The 18,437-nt window shown below is 50.3% G+C and overlaps 1 long non-coding RNA gene across 1 annotated transcript in view; it reads left to right on the top strand.

Annotated features, from left to right (window-relative positions):
• LOC130260066 (uncharacterized) overlaps positions 1–18,219 on the top strand; it is a 30,314-nt gene extending 12,095 nt beyond the window's left edge. Inside the window, exon 4 of the long non-coding RNA XR_008841733.1 lies at positions 18,124–18,219. This is a non-coding gene — a long non-coding RNA (uncharacterized LOC130260066). The remainder of the gene's footprint in view (positions 1–18,123) is intronic.
• The last annotated feature ends 218 nt before the right edge of the window (positions 18,220–18,437 follow it).

Genomic DNA, 18,437 nt, shown 5'->3' with positions numbered 1-18,437 from the left:
CTCAGCTGATGAGAGGGAACTCATTAAGCTGCAGTAATTTGGCAGGTCTGTGTTGACTTCTGCTGGAGCATCACATTTTTGTGAACCATATTGTTCCAACCCAGAAGGTTTTGAACTGCGTGGAGCTGATGAAACCCAGTCACATAAACCATTGGAGTGATGAAAGCCTCTGAACAGATCCTTTCATTAACCAGGGACCAGGTTTCCTTTGCTTTTAGCCAATTAGAAACCGGTTTTAGCTGAAGCAAAGTTGGACTTTGTTGTGACAGACTCAGAGATGAGCTGTGTGAGCACACCAGTGTCAGTTTATGTCCCAAGTCACCCATGAGGGAGGGACAGCTGGAGTCTTGCTCCCCTGGGAGCTCCTTTAAATCTCTCTGCTCCTCCACACACCACAGCCCAGCCCTGGAAGCTGCTCTGAATCCCTCCCTGCCTTCTTCCCTCTGCCCTTTGGGCTTGTTGTGTTCATATCTGGTTTGCTGGGAGAATGCTTAACGTGCACCCAGGCAGAACATCCAACCCTTTACACCCTATGGTCTATTCCAGGGTCAGTAGCTGAGTTCACTGATGGCACAACTGTGGGAACATGGCACAGGAAGGAATCTGCCCCACCTGGGCCTGTACAGGTTTGTTTGTCTGCTCAGCAGTTTCTTTTCTTCTCCTGATAGATCCCCTGGTGGCCACCAGACACTGTCACAACACTCAGCCCAGGTGTGCTCTCCCTGCTCTCCATCCCTGTCCCTGTGCTGCTCCTCTGCAGTGCCTTGGGTGGGAACAGTGTGAGGACTGAGGAGCTCCTTGCTCTGGGTGAAGAGCCACAGAACCAGAGTCACTGAGGCTGGATCTCTTGTAGGGGTTTGGGGGCTCTTCCAAGGTAGGAAAATTGTACGAGTTTCCTCTTCTCTCCTAATGCAAATGTGGCCAGATTGATTTCCCTCCAACTTTCCACAGAGCAGATTCATTCCAAGAGAAGAATTTTGGGAAAAGGTACAAGTTTGTGAAGACAGAGTGTTCTCGTGGAGGCTGAAATAGTCACTTCAGCTGGAACATTTGTGGCACGTGGCCACAAAGGCAGGGTTTAAAACTGGGGTAGGGAATATCTCCAGATGGAATCCCAGAGGAAGGAGGATGGCAGTTGAGGCAGGGGATTCACAGGCAGATCAGCCTGGGTAAAGCAGCACAGGGTGGAGCTGTCACAGCACAGTGACAAACAGAATGATGAGTGGGGCTGAAGGGAAGAGCCAGGGTCCCAGCAGAGCTCCACACTGGCTGTTTGTCCTGGGGGTGTGTCCACTGCAAGCCCAAGAGGGGCAGTCTGGACTCCAGTGTGGGAGTGGTGATGTCCCACACCCCCAGTAATGGACCCAGAGGTGACAATCTAGGAAAGATGCAGACCCAGCTTTGCTCCAGGTGCTCAAGGTTGGCTGATGTTCTAGATCTTCTAATGAGGGTCTGACATTTTTATTATCTTGGAGCTTTCTGCAGCAAGGTCAATGAAGAAGCACCACAAATCAATTTAAACAATAGTGCAGGAGCAGATAACTCTGAACTCCCAAATATTTAAAGCAGCTGCCACATCCACAGTGTAGAACAGACTGAGTTACTCAGCTCCTCTCTGTCAGCTGATGAAACTGCCCCCATATGGAAATGTGCTCTTTGCATTCGTTTTTGCTGAGAACTCCTTGAGATTAATGTAGGCCAGTTCTGTCTTGTTTCAGTTTTCTTTTGAATTACCCCGAAGATCTATTTATTTACAGCTGTCTGAGTATTTGAATGCTGTCACTTGGTGTCTCTGGGAACACCACAGGGCTGGGCACTGCCTTGACTGAGAGTATGAAAACTGAGAGGGGACCACAGGCATGGGGTGCTCAAGCTGTGAGGAAGCCCTGGCTGGGCACACAGGAGATATTGCAGATTGCAAGCTCTGCCTAAGGGCAGCAGAGCATCTTTGGAGGTGGCAGGAAGGGGCTGATTGCTGCTTGTTTAGCCCCAATTTTGTGTGGCAGGATGGAGGGGACCTTACAGGGTCTCAGTCACATCCAGGGACACCAGGGGCAGGGACCCCTCCCACTGTCCCAGGCTGCTCCAAGCCCCATCCAGCCTGGCCCTGAGCACTGCCAGGGATCCAGGGGCAGCCACAGCTGCTCTGGGCACCCTGTGGAGCAGTGTTAGCTGGACACCACATCCCATCTCCTTCCTGCTGGGAACACACAGCTGCCAGGACCTCAGCTGTGTCCTCCTCCATCTCCAGAGGGATGCTCAGGGTGCTGCTTGAGGCCCCTCCTGCCTGCTGGACACTGGTGTGCTCACACAGCTCATCTCTGAGTCTGTCCCAACAAAGTCCAACTTTGCTTCAGCTAAAACCAGTTTCTAATTGTCTAAAAGCAAAGGAAACCAGGTCCCTGTGTGTGGGCAGGAGCTGAGGGCTCCTGAGCAGAGCCTCTCCATGGTGCCAGTGCAGGGGCAGATCCACAGGTTTGCTGCAGGTAACCTGCTCTATGGGACTTCCCAGTGCGTGCTGGGGTTTTCCAGCAGGGTGGGGCTCACTTCTGCTGCTAAATTGTTCCCCCAAGGCACAGGGTGTGTGTGAAACCCTGGAGATTTCAGGCTGTCAGGTGTTCCAGTTGTCCCGTGGGGAGATGATGTGCTCAGCCCAAGCTGGCCCAAATCTTGGGCTGTACCTGTGACCAGGGGATCTCCCTGGGGTCTGCCTGCCATAAACCCCCCAGGCCTTCAACCTGGACAAGCTGAGGCTGTTCTCAGGCTGCTTTGGGAGCCCTCCTTGATCCTGAGCTCCAGTGCTGAGGCACATGTGGATCATGGCCATGGGTGAGGAGCTTAACTGGAGAGTCATTGTCCTCACTTTCAAAGTCACCTGGGACCAGAGCACAGGACATTCAGCTGGCATGGGGTCCAGCCCTGCCCCTGGGCTCTGGGATCCTGATTCCATAATTCCATGATTCTCTGACTCTATGATTCTGTGATTCCATAATTCCATGATTCTCTGACTCTATGATTTCATGATTCTGTGGTTCTGTGATTCTGTAATTATTTGACTCTATGATTCTATGGCTCAATGATTCTGTGATTCCATAATTCCATGATTCTATGATTCTATGACTCTGTGATTCTATGGTTCCATAATTTCATGATTCTATGACTCTATGATTCCATAATTCCATGATTCTGATTCTGTGATTCTAAGCCCTTGCCCATCTGAATGAGCCATTTCCCCACTCTGTCTTGCCCAAGCTGTCTCACTGTGCTGGGTGTTTCACTGAGCTCACTGAGATGTGCCCTGTGCCCTTCCTCTCCTGCCCCAAACCTGGCTGCTGAGTCAGCACACACCTTCACCATTGCCTGAGAATTCCCCCCTCTGCAAAGGCTGTGGGGTGGAAGGGGGGAGTGCTGAGCTGTGTTCCGTGGCATGGCTCCAAGACTGGCTGCACTGGAGGGACACACTGCAGCACAGGATCTGCCTTTTTGGCTTGGTGGGGACAGCCCCAGGTTTCCCTGCACACCTCAGGGTGTTCCTCTGGTCACAGCAGCATCAGGTCTGTGAGCCTGCTCTGACAGGATGAACTCAACATTTTCTGTGTGTTACTGAGCTGGGTGGTTCCCACCCTGCAAGAAGGGGCACAAGCCACAGCAATTTCTGTGCTGTGAGCCAGGAAATACAGACAGAAGCTCTAAATGTGAAAGATTTGTATTGGGAAGTTCTGCCAGTCTAAATAAAACTGGTTTTCAGGTTTCATGTTTTATCATCTGGATTTGCATCTGGCAATTCCAGGAGCCACTGCCAAGCAGCCAGAGCTCTGAAGATCCACCCAGGTGGGCCTGCTCCTTCTCCTGCTCAGGTTTCACCAGGGAGGCTCCATGCCCTGTATCCGGGCTCTGCCCATCAGATAAGAGCATGAAGTGCTCAGCTAATGCAAATGTTCAGTAAATCAATAACACACCACTGCTAATACACTTTAATTAAGCACAACAGGCTGCAGCTCCTCTGCAATCACAGGCAAGGAGAATTGGCTGATGTGGAGTCAGGAGAAGGTGGCTCAGACATTTGGGGATCAAAGAAAACCTGTCCCAAGAGTGGACTGGGAGTGGGAGGGATCTGAGCGAGGAAAGGTGGAATTCCAAGTGAAAGGAGGGGCTGGAGAAGAGCTGAGACGAGCTGAGCTGCTGTTGCATGTGCAGAGAGCAGAAACATCCCTTGGGAGGATGGGGTAGAAGAACACTGGGGAAAGTGCTGCCTTGGAAGGGAGGGACATGTGGTGACACAGCTACACTGCAGCTCAGACTGGGAGGAGTTAGCAAAGCTCCCTTGACAAGGTTTTGGGAAAACAGATACCAATGGTGCATGAGGCGCTGACAATCCAACTCCAGAGGGAAGTCAGGAGCTGAAGGGATGGACTGGGACCTGTGGGCCATGGCTCACACCCCCAGGGCAGGGCTGAGGTGCAGCTGTGCCCTGGGGGCAGCATCACCCACCTGCTGGCCAGGGCTCCCTGCTGGGTGGGGACTCCTTCCCTTTCCCACAGCCCTGCACAGACCCAGCCACCACCAGAACTGTTGTTGGGAGCTTTGCACGTGGCCACACAGTCCCAAAGTGAAGGGTCTCAGGGTAAGCTGCTCATCTCTTTAATCCAGGCCTCCTGGTGATGCCGTGGCAGAGAACACTTTGCTCAGATCTGTTAATTGAAATTTAATTGAAACTGTTTGACTGGGAGCTCTCTGAGGGCTTGAGGACTGGAGGAATGTCAGTCCAGCAGAGCTCTGCACTGCAAGGCAGCAGCCCAGCCCACCAGGGCCTGGGCTTGGCCTTAAAATAGTCACCAGCTCTCTGAAAGCAGGCACAGCAAGGATGTTTGTGGATTGAGCTTCTTTTGGAAGGGAAACATGCAATGGACAGCAATGGCATTTTGCTGCAGGACCCCAGGCAGGTGCAAAGGAGGCTCTTTACTGCCAAAAACCCGAGTTTTGGAGCAGTTGGCTGGTTATCAGTTTACAGGGTTTCAAGGCACAACAAGCCCAAGTCAAGCAACCACCACAGACCACGATGTGGACATGATGTGGGGTTGCATTTTAGGCTATAGGAGACCAGCAAAAAGGATAATCAACATAGTTCCTGGTCCAATGGAGAAGCAAAAGAGAGAGAGAGAGCTTTATTTAAAGAAACACTGCACTTATATAGGGTAGTAGGTGAAAAACAAAATTAAAAAGATCATTGGTCCAAGAGGGCAACACCTCTCTGAAAACATGCTTTGTGCAAAATCTCACAGACACTCACAGCTCTCACACCCTGCAGGTGTTCAATCATTGTCAGAAATTCTTGTCCTTGTGAAGCCTGAGGAAGGCAAAGCTTCAAGGCTGCTTTGCTCTGGTTCCCAGCAGCAATGTGGACATGTGGCAGTCACACATCTCGTCCCTCTGCCCCTGTTCCAGCTGAGGCACTCCCCACAGTCCCCCATCCTGAGCCCAAGTGACAGGAACCATGTTGCAAGGCCTTCCCTTGATAAAGCCTTTCCTACCTGTACAGGATTTGAAGAGAAGGACAGAGAGGAGTTGTCTGGGTTTTTCCTCTGTGCCTTGGAGGGAACGATGGGAGAGCAAAGTTCTGCCTGGGTGAGAAACCAGGAGTCAGAGCTGTGGCATGGTCTGAAAGCAGGGAGAGAGGGGATGGAAGGGATGGGGAGGTGGAGATGGGTTTGCAGGGTGATGTGGTTGCAGGAAAGGGGGAACAATTTGGGCTTGCATCCCAAAGAGGCACAAGAGCACAGTGACATCCATTTAGGGACTCAGTTCCACCAGAAATGTCCCACTGTTCGGGAAATTTTGGAAACTCTTACTGGCAGTGTTGGAACCATCAGACCTGAGTCTGATGAGGGTTCTGTGGTTCTCTGGTCTGCTGATTCAGCCTTGGAGGTGATGTCTCACCATCCAGCCCTCCTCCCTCCCACCAGCATCTCTCCTTCCCTGTGGGACTCATTTCCCAGCACATCTCTGGGAATCCCTGGCAGATCCCAGCTGGTTATCAGTTTACAGGGCAGATTCCAGCTAGCTCAGTGCACAGGGGAGGTCACCTGTAACTAACACCCCAGCCCTGACAGGTCTGTCCCTGACTGCTGGCTGAAATGCTACTCCCTGCCCCACCCACTGCATGAAATCCCAAGTAAATAACTCAAGCAGTTACAGAGCAGGATTACCTTGAAATTTGTTTCCATCCTCTCACTGTGATTTGGTTGTCTGTGGGCATTAACTCCACATTGTAATAAGCAAAGCCTCTGAAATACCTCCATGAGAATTAGGGTTCTATAAATTAACTGATTACTGATAAAGCCTAATTATAAATTAGGTCTTATTATCAGAAGCTTCTGAGTGACTCTGAATGAATTAAAGCTGTAGGAGCAGGAATATTTCAGTTAACTCTGTGAACTCTGATAAAGGTCTGAAGAGGGCTGAGCTCTGCCCTGCTCCCCAGGAGCTTCTACACCAGCACAGCCTGACACAGCCCTGCCCCCTTTAGTCAGTTCTTTGCTCGTTTCCCATTACCCAAGGGGAGAGGAGATCTCTTCTCCAGGGGGAGATCACACCTGGTTCAGCAACACTCAAGGTCCCACTGCTACAAACAGAGGTGCTCAGGGGATGAAGTCTGGGAGGCAGAGGGTTGAAGGGCTCAGAAACAGCTTTACTCTCACTTTTCATGGAAAAAATCCTAATTCTCACCAGCCACTCTCTAACCCTCATCCTGCAAATCCTCACTGTGACCTCAGTGCACCCTGCACACAAACACCTGCCCAAGACTCACCCACCATTCCAGCTCCCCTGCCCATGGAAGAATTTGAAATCTATCAGTTACATCTTTTGGACTGAGAGCTGAGTGGCTGTCATGGTTTTGAAATCAAAACCAGTGAGAGACTCCAAGTCAGAAGTACAATTAATAGGAAAAAAGGGAAAAATAAAATACAATAGTACATAAGAAAAACTGACTCTGTCTCACTGACAGAGTGAGAATAGAACCCAACACCCAGCTAGTTAGTGTGGTGGTAGCAGTCCAGGTGAAGTGTTCTTCTTGAAGCAGTGATCCTGTAGAAATCCTCACAGTGATCCTGGTAGCTCTTGTCCTGTGGAGACCAGTGAATAAGGGCTGGCTTGCTGTCCCAAATCTCAGTTTTTATCTGGGTAGGAAAGGCTTGGCTCCTCCCCTGGCTGGAGCATCTCCCAGTGGGATGATGGAATTTTATCAGCCATGCCCTGGGACTCACTGGCCATTAACAGGAGATATCTCCTGGAGGGAGGATGGGCTGTGGGAAGATAAAGATGATTGCCCAGCTGGTTTAAAGATGGCCCATGAGCAGATAATGTGTGCCAGGAGATCAGGGTCACTGCCCCAGCTGGGGTAACAGATGGGACAGAATTCACATTTCTGGCCACATCAACCCAACACAGAGCTCCCAGCAGCTTGCAGGAAAAACCTTCTGCAGGTTCTTCCAGGAACTGGGCTCTGGAGTTCTGCCAGATGTTGGAGTCAGTGAGTCAGGGGTCTCTGAATTTTTCAGAGAGAAATCAGAGAATAAAACCCTTTGGATGCATTGAAGTATATTAAGCCACTCACACACAGGGTAGAGGTGTAAGTTTAAGTTTCAGGATGAGCAAGTCAGTGAGTTTTAGTATGAGCTCTAGTGCTTTTAGTGAGTGAAAGGTTTCGGTGCCAAAACAGAAGTGTGAGTTCCAGTGAAGGTTGGAAAACACCCTGATGTTTTCAGTGGAGGCTGCAGGACCAGAGCTGCAGACAGGACTTAGACATAACAGAGCTGTAGGAAGAATATTGCTGACGTTTTTCAGCCAGAACAAGACAGGTTGTGTGCATAGTCTGTGTGTAACCTGGTGTGTTAACAAACTGGAACTCTAACAGGTTAAGGAGTGGTGGTCTGAGCTCGTGGCTCAGCTTGTTGGGAAGATCCTCTGTAAGAGTTTGTGTTGGGAGAGTTGGTGCTTTCAGCCATTTGCTTTTGCCATTGTTCTTCTGTTTGCTTTTGAGACTGATGTGCTTTGTAACAAATAACCTTTTAGCAACTATGGGGTTTTTTCTCATTTACGATAACCCGACCAAGTTGGTGCCGAGAGCGCCGGAGCTCTTAACTCGCAGGCAGAGGAGGGGGAAGGCTGGGGGTGCAGCTGGGGCTGGGGGTGCTCTCCATCCTCTCCCATGTCCCTGGGGCTGCTCAGCCCCTGGAGGGAAAATCCGCGTTCCGTGCCCAGCCCAGCCCCGCCCGCGCTGAGCTGAACCCGGCCGGGCTTTGCCCACTTCGGTCTTTAGGTAAAAGTGACGTTTTGTGTGAGAGCAGCAGCGATTGTACCCCGGGGTTTGGGATTAGCATCATTAACACTTCCTCCAGCTCCAAGCGGCCCCCCCGCCCTGGCTGCTGCTGCAATCAGGTCCCGGCTTTGGGTGACACTGCAGCTGAGACTGCTCCCCAAAAATGCTCCTGAGTCCTTCTGCGGGAGCCTGGACGAGCTTGGGAAGGAGCATCTCGGAATAAAAAGGGACAGTGAGCTGTATCAGGCTGCATTAGTGTCTGCAGCACATGAAAAGCCTGTCACTCCACCACCCAGGGAACTAATGAAGATCCCAATTATGCAGCAATAAAATATACATACGCACTACACAGGGCCTTATACATTTTTAATTTTTTTTTTCCAGAGCCAAATTCAGAAAATTCTAATTAGTGGTTTTGTCATTTTTAAATAAAAAGGTACGTGGCTGCAGGAAACACAGGCAGAGCATCCCCAGCAGAGCAGTGCAGGCACAGCCTGAGTGCCCCCATCCCAGCACTGTGCCCATCCCCTCCCTGCCAGCACTCCCTGATTCCCTGGGGCCCTGGCAGGAGGAAATCACACCTTTCAGCCATTCCCACACTCCACAGCCCAGCCAGGCCATCCTCTCCTGAGCCTCCCTCTGCTGCTTCCATCCCCTTGCATTGCAGGGGAATGTTTTCCTTTTGGGCTCAGGGGGTCTGGAGGGACCCAGCCCACCCTGGGAGGTGACAGCAGGACAGCAAGGGGTGACAACCACCAGCTGCCCCCTCCAGCTTGGCTGTGCTTCTCCTTCTCATTCCCAAAACTGGAGGGAGAGCAGTGATGGCCCAGCCCAACTGCAGCCCCACCAGGGCAGACTCTGATGGGAGCAGGAGAGGAATGGGATGGAGCTTCAGCAGCAGCACCAGCAGCTTCAGGAGAAATCACAGAACCATGGGGGAGTTTGGGCTGGAAGGGACCTTTAAAGGGCATCTGGCCCAACCTCCCTGCAGCGAGCAGGAACATCTTCAACCTTTATTTTGTGCCTGGATCAGAGCCCTGGGGATGGCAGGGGCTGGAGAGTGGTGTCCCTATTCCAACATCCTTGGGAAAGGGTGTTTGGAAGCAGCACAGGGGAACCTTCTGCCATTCCTGCCCTTGTGTCCCTGGGAGACAGAGCCCCACACTCATCCTCCTGAAAACTCCCAGCCCAGCTGTGTCCTGCTGGTCCCACCTTCTGATGGGGTGTAGGGGAAGGGTGCCCATCCTCAGCCCCCTGGGGACAGGGACAAGGCCCCTCCAGCCCTGGGACAGCACCTGCAGCTCAGCTGGGCTTTCCCACAGCTCAGCTGCATCTTCATGAGCTTCCAAATAAATCAGAATTGGTCTTTCCTGTGCTCCTCAGGATATTTAAACCTGCCTGTTGTCCACAGGAACAACATCCCACATACACTGCCAGCCCTCCCAACCTTCCAAAGCTGCTCCCAACTGGGATCAGAGCTATTCAACAAAACAACTCTAAGACCTTTTCAACATTAGCTTAGCAATATATCTCCCTTAACCACATCCAAAGAAATGACAGGCCTATTTGAGAGTCAGTTTCCCAAAAAGTGGATATCAAAGCATCCATCTGAAGCAGCAACTCAACTCAGAAAGTTTCTGACAAAATACTCAAGACCTGGCAAGGTTTTAAGTGGTTCAGAGCAATGTTCTAAACGGAGCTGTCAGGAACCTGAGGCATAAAGCAGTTCTGTCAGCTCCTCCTGTAATAAAAATAAATGACCATTTGTTGCTTTCTGAACTCTAATATGCAGATGAGTGAATATATTATGCATTGTCCAATGTCCTAACTCCATCTTCATTTAAATTTTAAAGTCACCATCATATGGTGCATAAATATAAGGGTAAAAAACAACTCCTGATGGTAGCATGATACTGAAAGGTTCCCAAGCATGCAAAAAGGCCAGAAATTGTTATTTTGACATTAATCAGTGAGGAGGCTCTGAGCACAGTGCAGCTGTGACAGACACAGGCTCATTCTCACCACACAAGGCTGGAGCTCTCATCTGCTGTGGAGCTGTCAGGGGCAGGGAGGGAGAGGGGAGAGGAATCCTTCATTTTTCCAGCTACAGACCAAGCACAAGGTGTGGAAGAAAAGTTTTCTGAGTCAAATTCAACTCAACCTAGCCAAGAGGGTGTGGGTGATGCACAAATCTCCCTCAGCTGGGGTTGAGGGACACACCTGGAGGCTGGGGATTGTTCTGCTGAGTCCCTGCAGGAGCAGACCTGGCCCCTCTCTATTCTCCCCCTGCAGTGACCCAGGTGCTTTAAAGCTGCCTGAGCCCTGAGGAGAATGGAACAGCTCTGATAAAGCAGCCCAGGGTCTCTGGTTTAGTGTTTTCCCTCTCCAAGTCACAAAGTTCATCTGGAAATCCCAGTGTATACCTGGATGCCTTCCTAATTACTGTTATCTTAACTACTAGGCCAGTTTTAAATTGCAGGCTGGACTGGAATAAAGAGCAAGGCAAGTTTAATTAATTGGCCGATTAATTATTTTTCCTTCTTTTAATAAGGAGATAATATTCACAGAGACAAACAGGGGCACAGTCAGATCCTGTGGCTGTGCTGCTCCTCGTTTCCTGAGCCCTGGGAATCTGAGGATTTTCTCCAGGTTCCTTCTCCTTGATCCCCCTGCTGCCTGAAGGAACTGCTGCTGAGCTATGAGATGCTCCTGAATTGGGGAAGGGGTGTCAAGGGCCAGCACTGACAGAAAGTTTGGGAGAAAACAATCCCAGGGTAAAAAAAAAAAAAAACAAAACAAACATTTGGGGTTTTTTTTCTGACTGTTTTTCAAAATCCTGCAAGCATTCACAGCTCCTGGTGAAAATGTTGAAGTATTGGGCACGAGGTTGTCTAGGGGTTTTATTAACTCACCCCTTTGCAGGAATCAATGCTCCAGAGCAGCATTTGGGGTGAGGTGTTCCCCAGGAATTCCAGCAGCAGGACCTCAGGGCTGTGGCACCAAGAGATGGCCAGTGAACCCTTGGGAGATTCTGCCCAGCTTGAGAACCCCAAAACCCCAGATTTTATCAAGGGTCGAGGATGTGGAGCTGCAGCCAGCCCAGCTATCCAAAGAGGTATTTAGAATTAAAAATATTTGCAACACTGATACCCGTGGGCTGAACCTGACAGATTTGGAAATAAAAAATTTTGGGGGTTTTATTCTCCATCTCAGGTGACTTCTGCACCAATGGGATTTTTCCCAAGGAGATGGGACAATAAATAATCTAATCAACTTTTCCTGGTGGCAGAGACTCTCAATTGTGAGATTCTCATGATTAGGGGCAAGTTCCTGACTTGTGCTTGCTGGGAGGATGACCTGGGCCAGGGGTGGACACCAGGGGAGTGTTTCAGCAGTGCCAATAGAGCAGAAATCTCCTCTGCTTAAAAATGCCAGCCAAGTGCCCCAGCCAAACCCCACCTGGCAGAATTGGTTTTTCTGTGTGCCCCCCCTGTGTCCCCACAGCTGGGACCCATTGGTGCCCTCAGTGCTTGAACTATTCCAGCTCAGCTGCTGCTTCTCAGATGCTTCCCCCAGCCACAGGAACACTGAGCATCATCAGCCTTTTATCTGCCTCAGGAACTTACCTCTGCCTTTCCTCTGTTTCTCTGGTGAGAAATTAATGTGTCTGTCAACAAGTGCCCTTCCATTAAACCTGCACTTGTTTATTTAAAAATAAAAGTAAGCTGCCACACCAAGCATAAAAACATGCAACACTTTATGTGGGAATCTGAAAGAATATTATATTAACATGCACATTTCTTTGCTTCTTTTCTGAATCCCATGAGACTCTTCCAGGGAATTTCAGCTGGCAACTGCTTTCTTCTGCATTAATGTGAATCAAACCTTTTCAACTATAAGTTTCTTCTGGTAATGCACAACCCTTGAGTGAAGTTTGCCCTAAAACAAGCAGTGAAGTAGTTCTTGGGCCCACCTTACCCAGAGGCTGCGTGCCCAGGGCAGGGCAGTGAGCCTGAGCACAGCATCCTGAGCTGGTGGAGAGTCCCAGCCCCAGCTGGGGGGGCACAGGAGGGTCCCACCCACCCCAGCACTGCCTCACACCCCATCTGGGCTGAGCTGGCCGTGCAGCCAGGCCAGGCTCACAGCAAAGTCCTCCTGTCCTGGGCAGGGATCATCCAGCAGCACACACAGGGCTCCAGACTCTGCTTTCAGCCCTGGACATCCCACACTGGGGCTGTAAATCCTGCCCATGAAATGCCCCTCTGATGGTCCTGCTGCAGTCTGCAGATGCCTTGGGGTTTATCTTTTATATTTTTCAGAATCTCTGCTGCTTAGTGTGTAACTCTGAAATTTCATATTAGGTGTTAGTAAGTTCTCTTCACAGGTTAGTCAGACAAAACAATCCCTTTCTAGCCAGGGGATCAAGGACAACCTGTACCCAAAAAGCAGAAACAATGGTGAGGGAAAGGGGGCAAGGCAGGGGGGCTGAGACTGCATAGCCTGGGGCTGTGCTTGGATAATCGACCCCAATGTGCAGATGAACCAAAACTTACAGAAGTGTAAAACTGGTGACCAGGATCCACCTTGGATTTGATTTGGGTGTAGCCCTGGCCAGGCTCTTGCACTGCCCAAGGTGGATCCTTTCAATAAATTCTGATTTTATCCCTTTTGCTCTGTCTGGTCTCTGTCCCAGCTCAGCCTCTCCAGGCTCCATGCAGGACAAGCACCAGCAGCTCCCCCAGGCACAGGGCATGGCTGGAAAGGCCACCCAGCTCTCAGCATTTTCATTTTATTTTTTTCTCCACAGAGTAAAATATCAACTTTATACTGACCCTCTGCCCTGTTGCTATCCAGGCCACAGCCCCAAAGGCTCCTGCAGTGCAAACCCAGCTTGCAGCACAGGCTGGGGCTGGATGGGTCTCCTTGGAGCAGGAGGCTTGTCAGGGATGGGCTGTGCTGGGACTGGGATGGTGGCTGACCCTGCCCTGGATCCCCACTGGGATGTCAAATGTCAAACTGTCTCCCCAGCTCGGGCTGACGAGGAGCTCTGTGGGGACAGCTGGCATTCAGCATAATTGTTTATGAGACACAACTTGCCAGCAGCAGCAGCAGCAGCAGCAGCAGCAGCAGCAGCAGCAGGCCAAATTGGAGAGAACTAATGGCTAAATATTGGGGGGTTACCTGTCTGGAGCAGCACTGCCCAGCCTGGTTCATTAGGAGCTTGCACTGAAGGTAGAGTTGCTGTTAATTGTAACCCACCGTGCCTTTCCCGAGGCGAAACAGGGGAGTGTCAGTATTATGTGGTTTGGTAAAGGGTGGAAGGGAATGTTTAATAATGGTGGATTTGCTTCTTTATCTTGAGTGCTTCCCCCTTCATGTAGCAGACACAGCCCAGTGCAGTGAGGCAGACACAGCCCCAGGATCTGCCCTCGGTGCAGAATTCCTTCCAGGGAGGCCCCTCCAGAGCCACTGCCCCAGTTTCATCCTGGTGCCCCCAGCCCCTGCCCAGTTCTCTGCAGAGAGCAGAGAATGGGATGGGATGAGCAGGATCCAGAGCCCAGGGGCTGCTGATGATGCTCTGGGTGGGCAGGACAGGCAGGGGACATCTGGGGACATCTGGGGACATCTCCTGGGGACAAGGGGCTGCACTGCAGATGAGGGGACAGGGGAGTCCAGGAGCACTGAGGGGCTGGCATCCATCAGAGGAGGTGTTTTGGGCAGGGCAGGGGTGTGGAGGATGGGGCTGTGCACTGGGGCTGACACTGCTGGGACACTCCTGCCCCTGGCCAGTCCAGCACAGGGGCAGCAGGTGCTGGCACCACCTTTGCTGTGTGGTGTCCCAGGTGGGGCATCCTCTCTGTTTCAGCACTGATTTGGGCCATCAGGTTTGTACCTTGGCCACTGCTCCCATTCCAGGGTGGGATATCTTGAATTTCAATGTTCCCAAGTGCACCCAGTGTCCTGAACTGTGTTTGATGTCTCTGAAGCTGCCTGGGGGACAGTGACCCTGATACCAGAGAGGGGCAGTGCCACTGGGGGGTGACACTGGGGGTGACACTGGGGGTGACACTGGCTGCTTGCTCTGCTAACTCAGCCATGGCTTATGGGCAGGAAAATTCTCCAAATCACTCAGCAAGTCCATCCTTCATTGAACCAGCCTTTAGATAAGTTTGCCTTAAAATAAACACTAAAGCACACTTCACTTTTCTGAGCACCTTCTTTCCATAATCCAGGGGAGCTGACCTGAAATTTCATGGAAGGAAGGATTTTTCTGCAACAGTAACCTTTCTTACTTCATTTAAACTTAAGTTTATTCCATATTTCAAAATCTGGATGCTCCTGCCTGTAGAACATTTACACAGACAACAGGAAATTGAGTGTTGCAATGAACTGCACTTTCCATATTATTTGTGGCAAAATATTTTTAGTGTGTTTCCTGGAAATTTCAAAACATGTCTGGTAGGACATCACTTGGCCCCTGGATCAAGTGAAATAAAGTACTCTGGGTATATTAATAGCTGTGAAAATTCTTACCAGGCATTAATAAGTAGGAGAAAAATCTTTTCTCTCTTTTTTTTTTTTTTCCCTCCTCCAAGGAAATAAATTACTATGTCCAAATGTAGAGGAATTTAGGAACTAAAAATGCAGAAAGGTCTGGGTGGAGTTGATGAAAACACCTGAGCATGAAGCAAACCTTTGCTCCTCCTTGCTGCAGTGGCACAGCCACATTTTATACAATTTGTACAGCCTTATCTTTCTTCTCAAATATTTAAAATCCCGTGACGCTGCTTGGAAAGCTCACTCAGGGAAGTGTCATTTGAGCTTTTCATCAAGCTGCCATGCACGGGTTTGTTAGGACACATTTTAAAGCAGGCAGGCATTCCTCATTCACCTGGCATCACTCAGAGAGGGAGAGTTCTTCCCTCTCCCTCTGAGCAGCCTCAGGAGGCACCACAGCCCAGGACCCCTCCACGGACCAGAACACTGAAAATCCCCTCAGCCACCAAGTGAGGGAAGAAAATGGCTCAGGAAACGGGTGAGACGTGCAGGACACGGCTCAGAGGAAGCTGCTGCTGCCAGAGTGTGCCCAGCCCTCGGGCTGCTGGCAGAAAGGGAGGGTCTGGTGAGCACAGGGCAAGGTGACACCAGGACAGTGTCCCCAGGGCATCACCTGGACAGTGGAAACCCCCACAAAGAGATGCAGAGTGTGCAGAGAGAGGGGGAAGATGCCATAAATTAAACTGGGGGTGCTGGGGAAGCATTGGAGGATCTGAGCAGGCACAGGGGTTCAGAGAGTCCCAGCCTGGCTTGGGTTGGAAGGGACAGTAATCATCCAGTGCCACCCCTGGGTGACAGGGACACCTCCCACTGTCCCCAGTGTCCAGCCTGGCCTTGGGCACTGCCAGGGACCCAGGGGCAGTGGAGCTGTGCTGGGAGACCAAGCTGCCCATTTTCACAGAATCACAGAATCACAGAATCAATCACAGAATCACAGAATCACAGAATCACAGAATCACAGAATCAATCACAGAATCACAGAATCACAATCACAGAATCACAGAATCAATCACAGAATCACAGAATCAGTCACAGAATCACAGAATCACAGAATCACAGACACAGAATCACAGAATCACAGAATCACAGAATCACAGAATCACAGATCACAGAATCACAGAATCACAGAATCAATCACAGAATCACAGAATCAATCACAGAATCACAGAATCACAGAATCACAGAATCACAGAATCAATCACAGAATCAATCACAGAATCACAGAATCACAGAATCACAGAATCAATCACAGAATCAATCACAGAATCACAGAATCACAGAATCACAGAATCAATCACAGAATCACAGAATCAATCACAGAATCACAGAATACTGAGGTTGGAAGAGACCTCCAAGATCATCGAGTCCAACACCTCACCTCAGAGTCTAGACTATAACATGGCACTCAGTGCATGTCCAGCCTTTTCTTGAACACTTCCAGAGATGATGATTCCACCACCTCTCTGGGAAGAGCATTCCAGTACCTTATTATTCTTTCAGTGAAAAATTTCTTCCTAACATCCAACCTGCCCCTTCCCTGACGTGGCTTGAGGCTGTGTCTGTTCTGTCAGCTGCTGCCTGGTGGAGGAGACTGCCCCACCTGTCTATAGCTCCCTTCAGGAGGTTGTAGAGAGCAGAAATGTCACCTCTAAGCCTCCTCTTCTCCAGGCTAAACCCCAGCTCCATAAGGCCTGTGTCCCAAGCCTGTATCCTCAGGGGTGCTCTGTGTGACCCCCAAGATTCTCTCAGTAAGGAGCAGCTGCTCTCCTGCCACTCACTGCATCCCTGGGATGGCTGCAGGTCACAGTCCCCACAGGTCACCTGTGCCAGCAGGGCCTGGGCTGTGCTTCCCCCATTCCCTGCCTCACACAACTGTGATTACAGCCTCACACTGTTACAGCCTGATTAGCAAGACACCATTCCATTTTATAATTAGATTAATGAGAGCATTCATTCAGAAGTTGTTATCTCACTTAATAATGACCTCACTGATTATTTTATCTCCTTTAACTCAGTGAGTGATTTTGATTAAAATAAATATAGCTCACAGCACCTGGAAATTCATTCTTCTCTTCAGAAGGAATCTGATGGAAAGAGATTCCCTTTTAAGAATTTCTTGAGAGTGATTAAATATTTTGGTCCTCCTGAGGCTGAATTTTCATGTTTTTAAAGATGACATTTTTGAAATATTTGATGATAAAATATTTATTAAGCCCTGTATTTATATTTTCAATACATCTGTTTCTGCTTTGACTGTTTGAACATCATTTCAGGAGAAATACATATTTGCATGTGGAGCTGATTTAAAAAAACATCCACAAGTGCTGATACACAGACATTTGCACACACACACTGAGCCTCACTCTTCCTTTCATCCTGTCCCTTTCAGAATTATTTCTAATTTAGGGAAAACAGTGCCAGCAGTCATTGAGCCAATTGAATTTATCAGATCCCTGCTGCTCATGATGTTATTTTGTGTATTAATCTATTTGCCAAGAGTGGTAAGAATTAGCACAGCTGCTGAAGACTCAGATGGGAAAGGGGCAAACAGGAGGGCAAAGAGCATTTGGGGTTTGCAGGAGCCACAGCTGATTCCTGTGGGGCAGAATTAATCACAAAATCTGGGCTGGTTTGGGCATCTGAGCAGAGGGAAGGTGGCCAAGGGGTGCCAGCCCTGGCCTGGGGCTCACAGAGCTCCAGGTTTGTGTGGGAGGGCCCTGCAGCCCCATTGCAGCCCCACTGCAGCCCCACTGCAGCCCCACTGCAGCCCCATTGCAGCCCCCATGCAGCCCCATTGCAGCCCCATTGCAGCCCCATTGCAGCCCCATTGCAGCCCCAAGAGCTCACCCTGCAGCACCACTGCAGCCCCATTGCAGCCCCCAGAGCTCATTCACGGAGCAGGATCAGCTCCAAACACCCCCCGAGCCCCCCGGGGGTCCCCAGGGTGGGCAGAGCTGCTCCTGCAGGGCTGGCAGTGCCTGCACAGCTCACAGCCCCCCGAGCCTGAGAGCTGAGCCCCAGGAGGGCTCATGGTGAGGATGAGGAGGGACCCAGCCCAGCCCAGTGTGGCAGCAGAGGATCACCAGCAGCCTCCAGGGCTCTGCAGCAGGAGGGATGAGCTCCAGCTCAGTTCAGAGCTGGAGGGTTCCAGTGCAGGGTTTGGTCCCAGATGCTGATGGATAAAAGGCAGATAGAAGGGGATGCTGAGATTTCCACTGGCTTTGCTCATGCTGCTTCCTTCACAGGTTTTCCCGTGTTCATTCTGATTTCTTGCCCTGCTGAAGCCTGTCACGGTTGCATGTCAGCCATGAGCACAGGAGAATGTCAGTCAGATCCTGGAGATGGAGTTTGCTGACCTGTCTGCCACAAAAGACAGGGACAAGTCTCATCCTGCATCTGCAGCTGGGGAAGAAAAAGCCTTTTACCTTTAGAACAAGTCTGAGCTGCAGCCTGAATTCTGGGAAAGAATGACTGAAGGGGACCTGGCAACCTTTGGTATTTTAGCTCTCATTTTACAGTATCCATAGGCAATTAACATCCTGCAACCTCCTTTAGAAGC

This window comes from Oenanthe melanoleuca, chromosome 17 (genome assembly GCF_029582105.1).
Source record: "Oenanthe melanoleuca isolate GR-GAL-2019-014 chromosome 17, OMel1.0, whole genome shotgun sequence".
NCBI classification, from domain to species: Eukaryota; Metazoa; Chordata; class Aves; order Passeriformes; family Muscicapidae; genus Oenanthe; species Oenanthe melanoleuca.
This window is presented reverse-complemented; position numbering and strand designations above follow the sequence as displayed.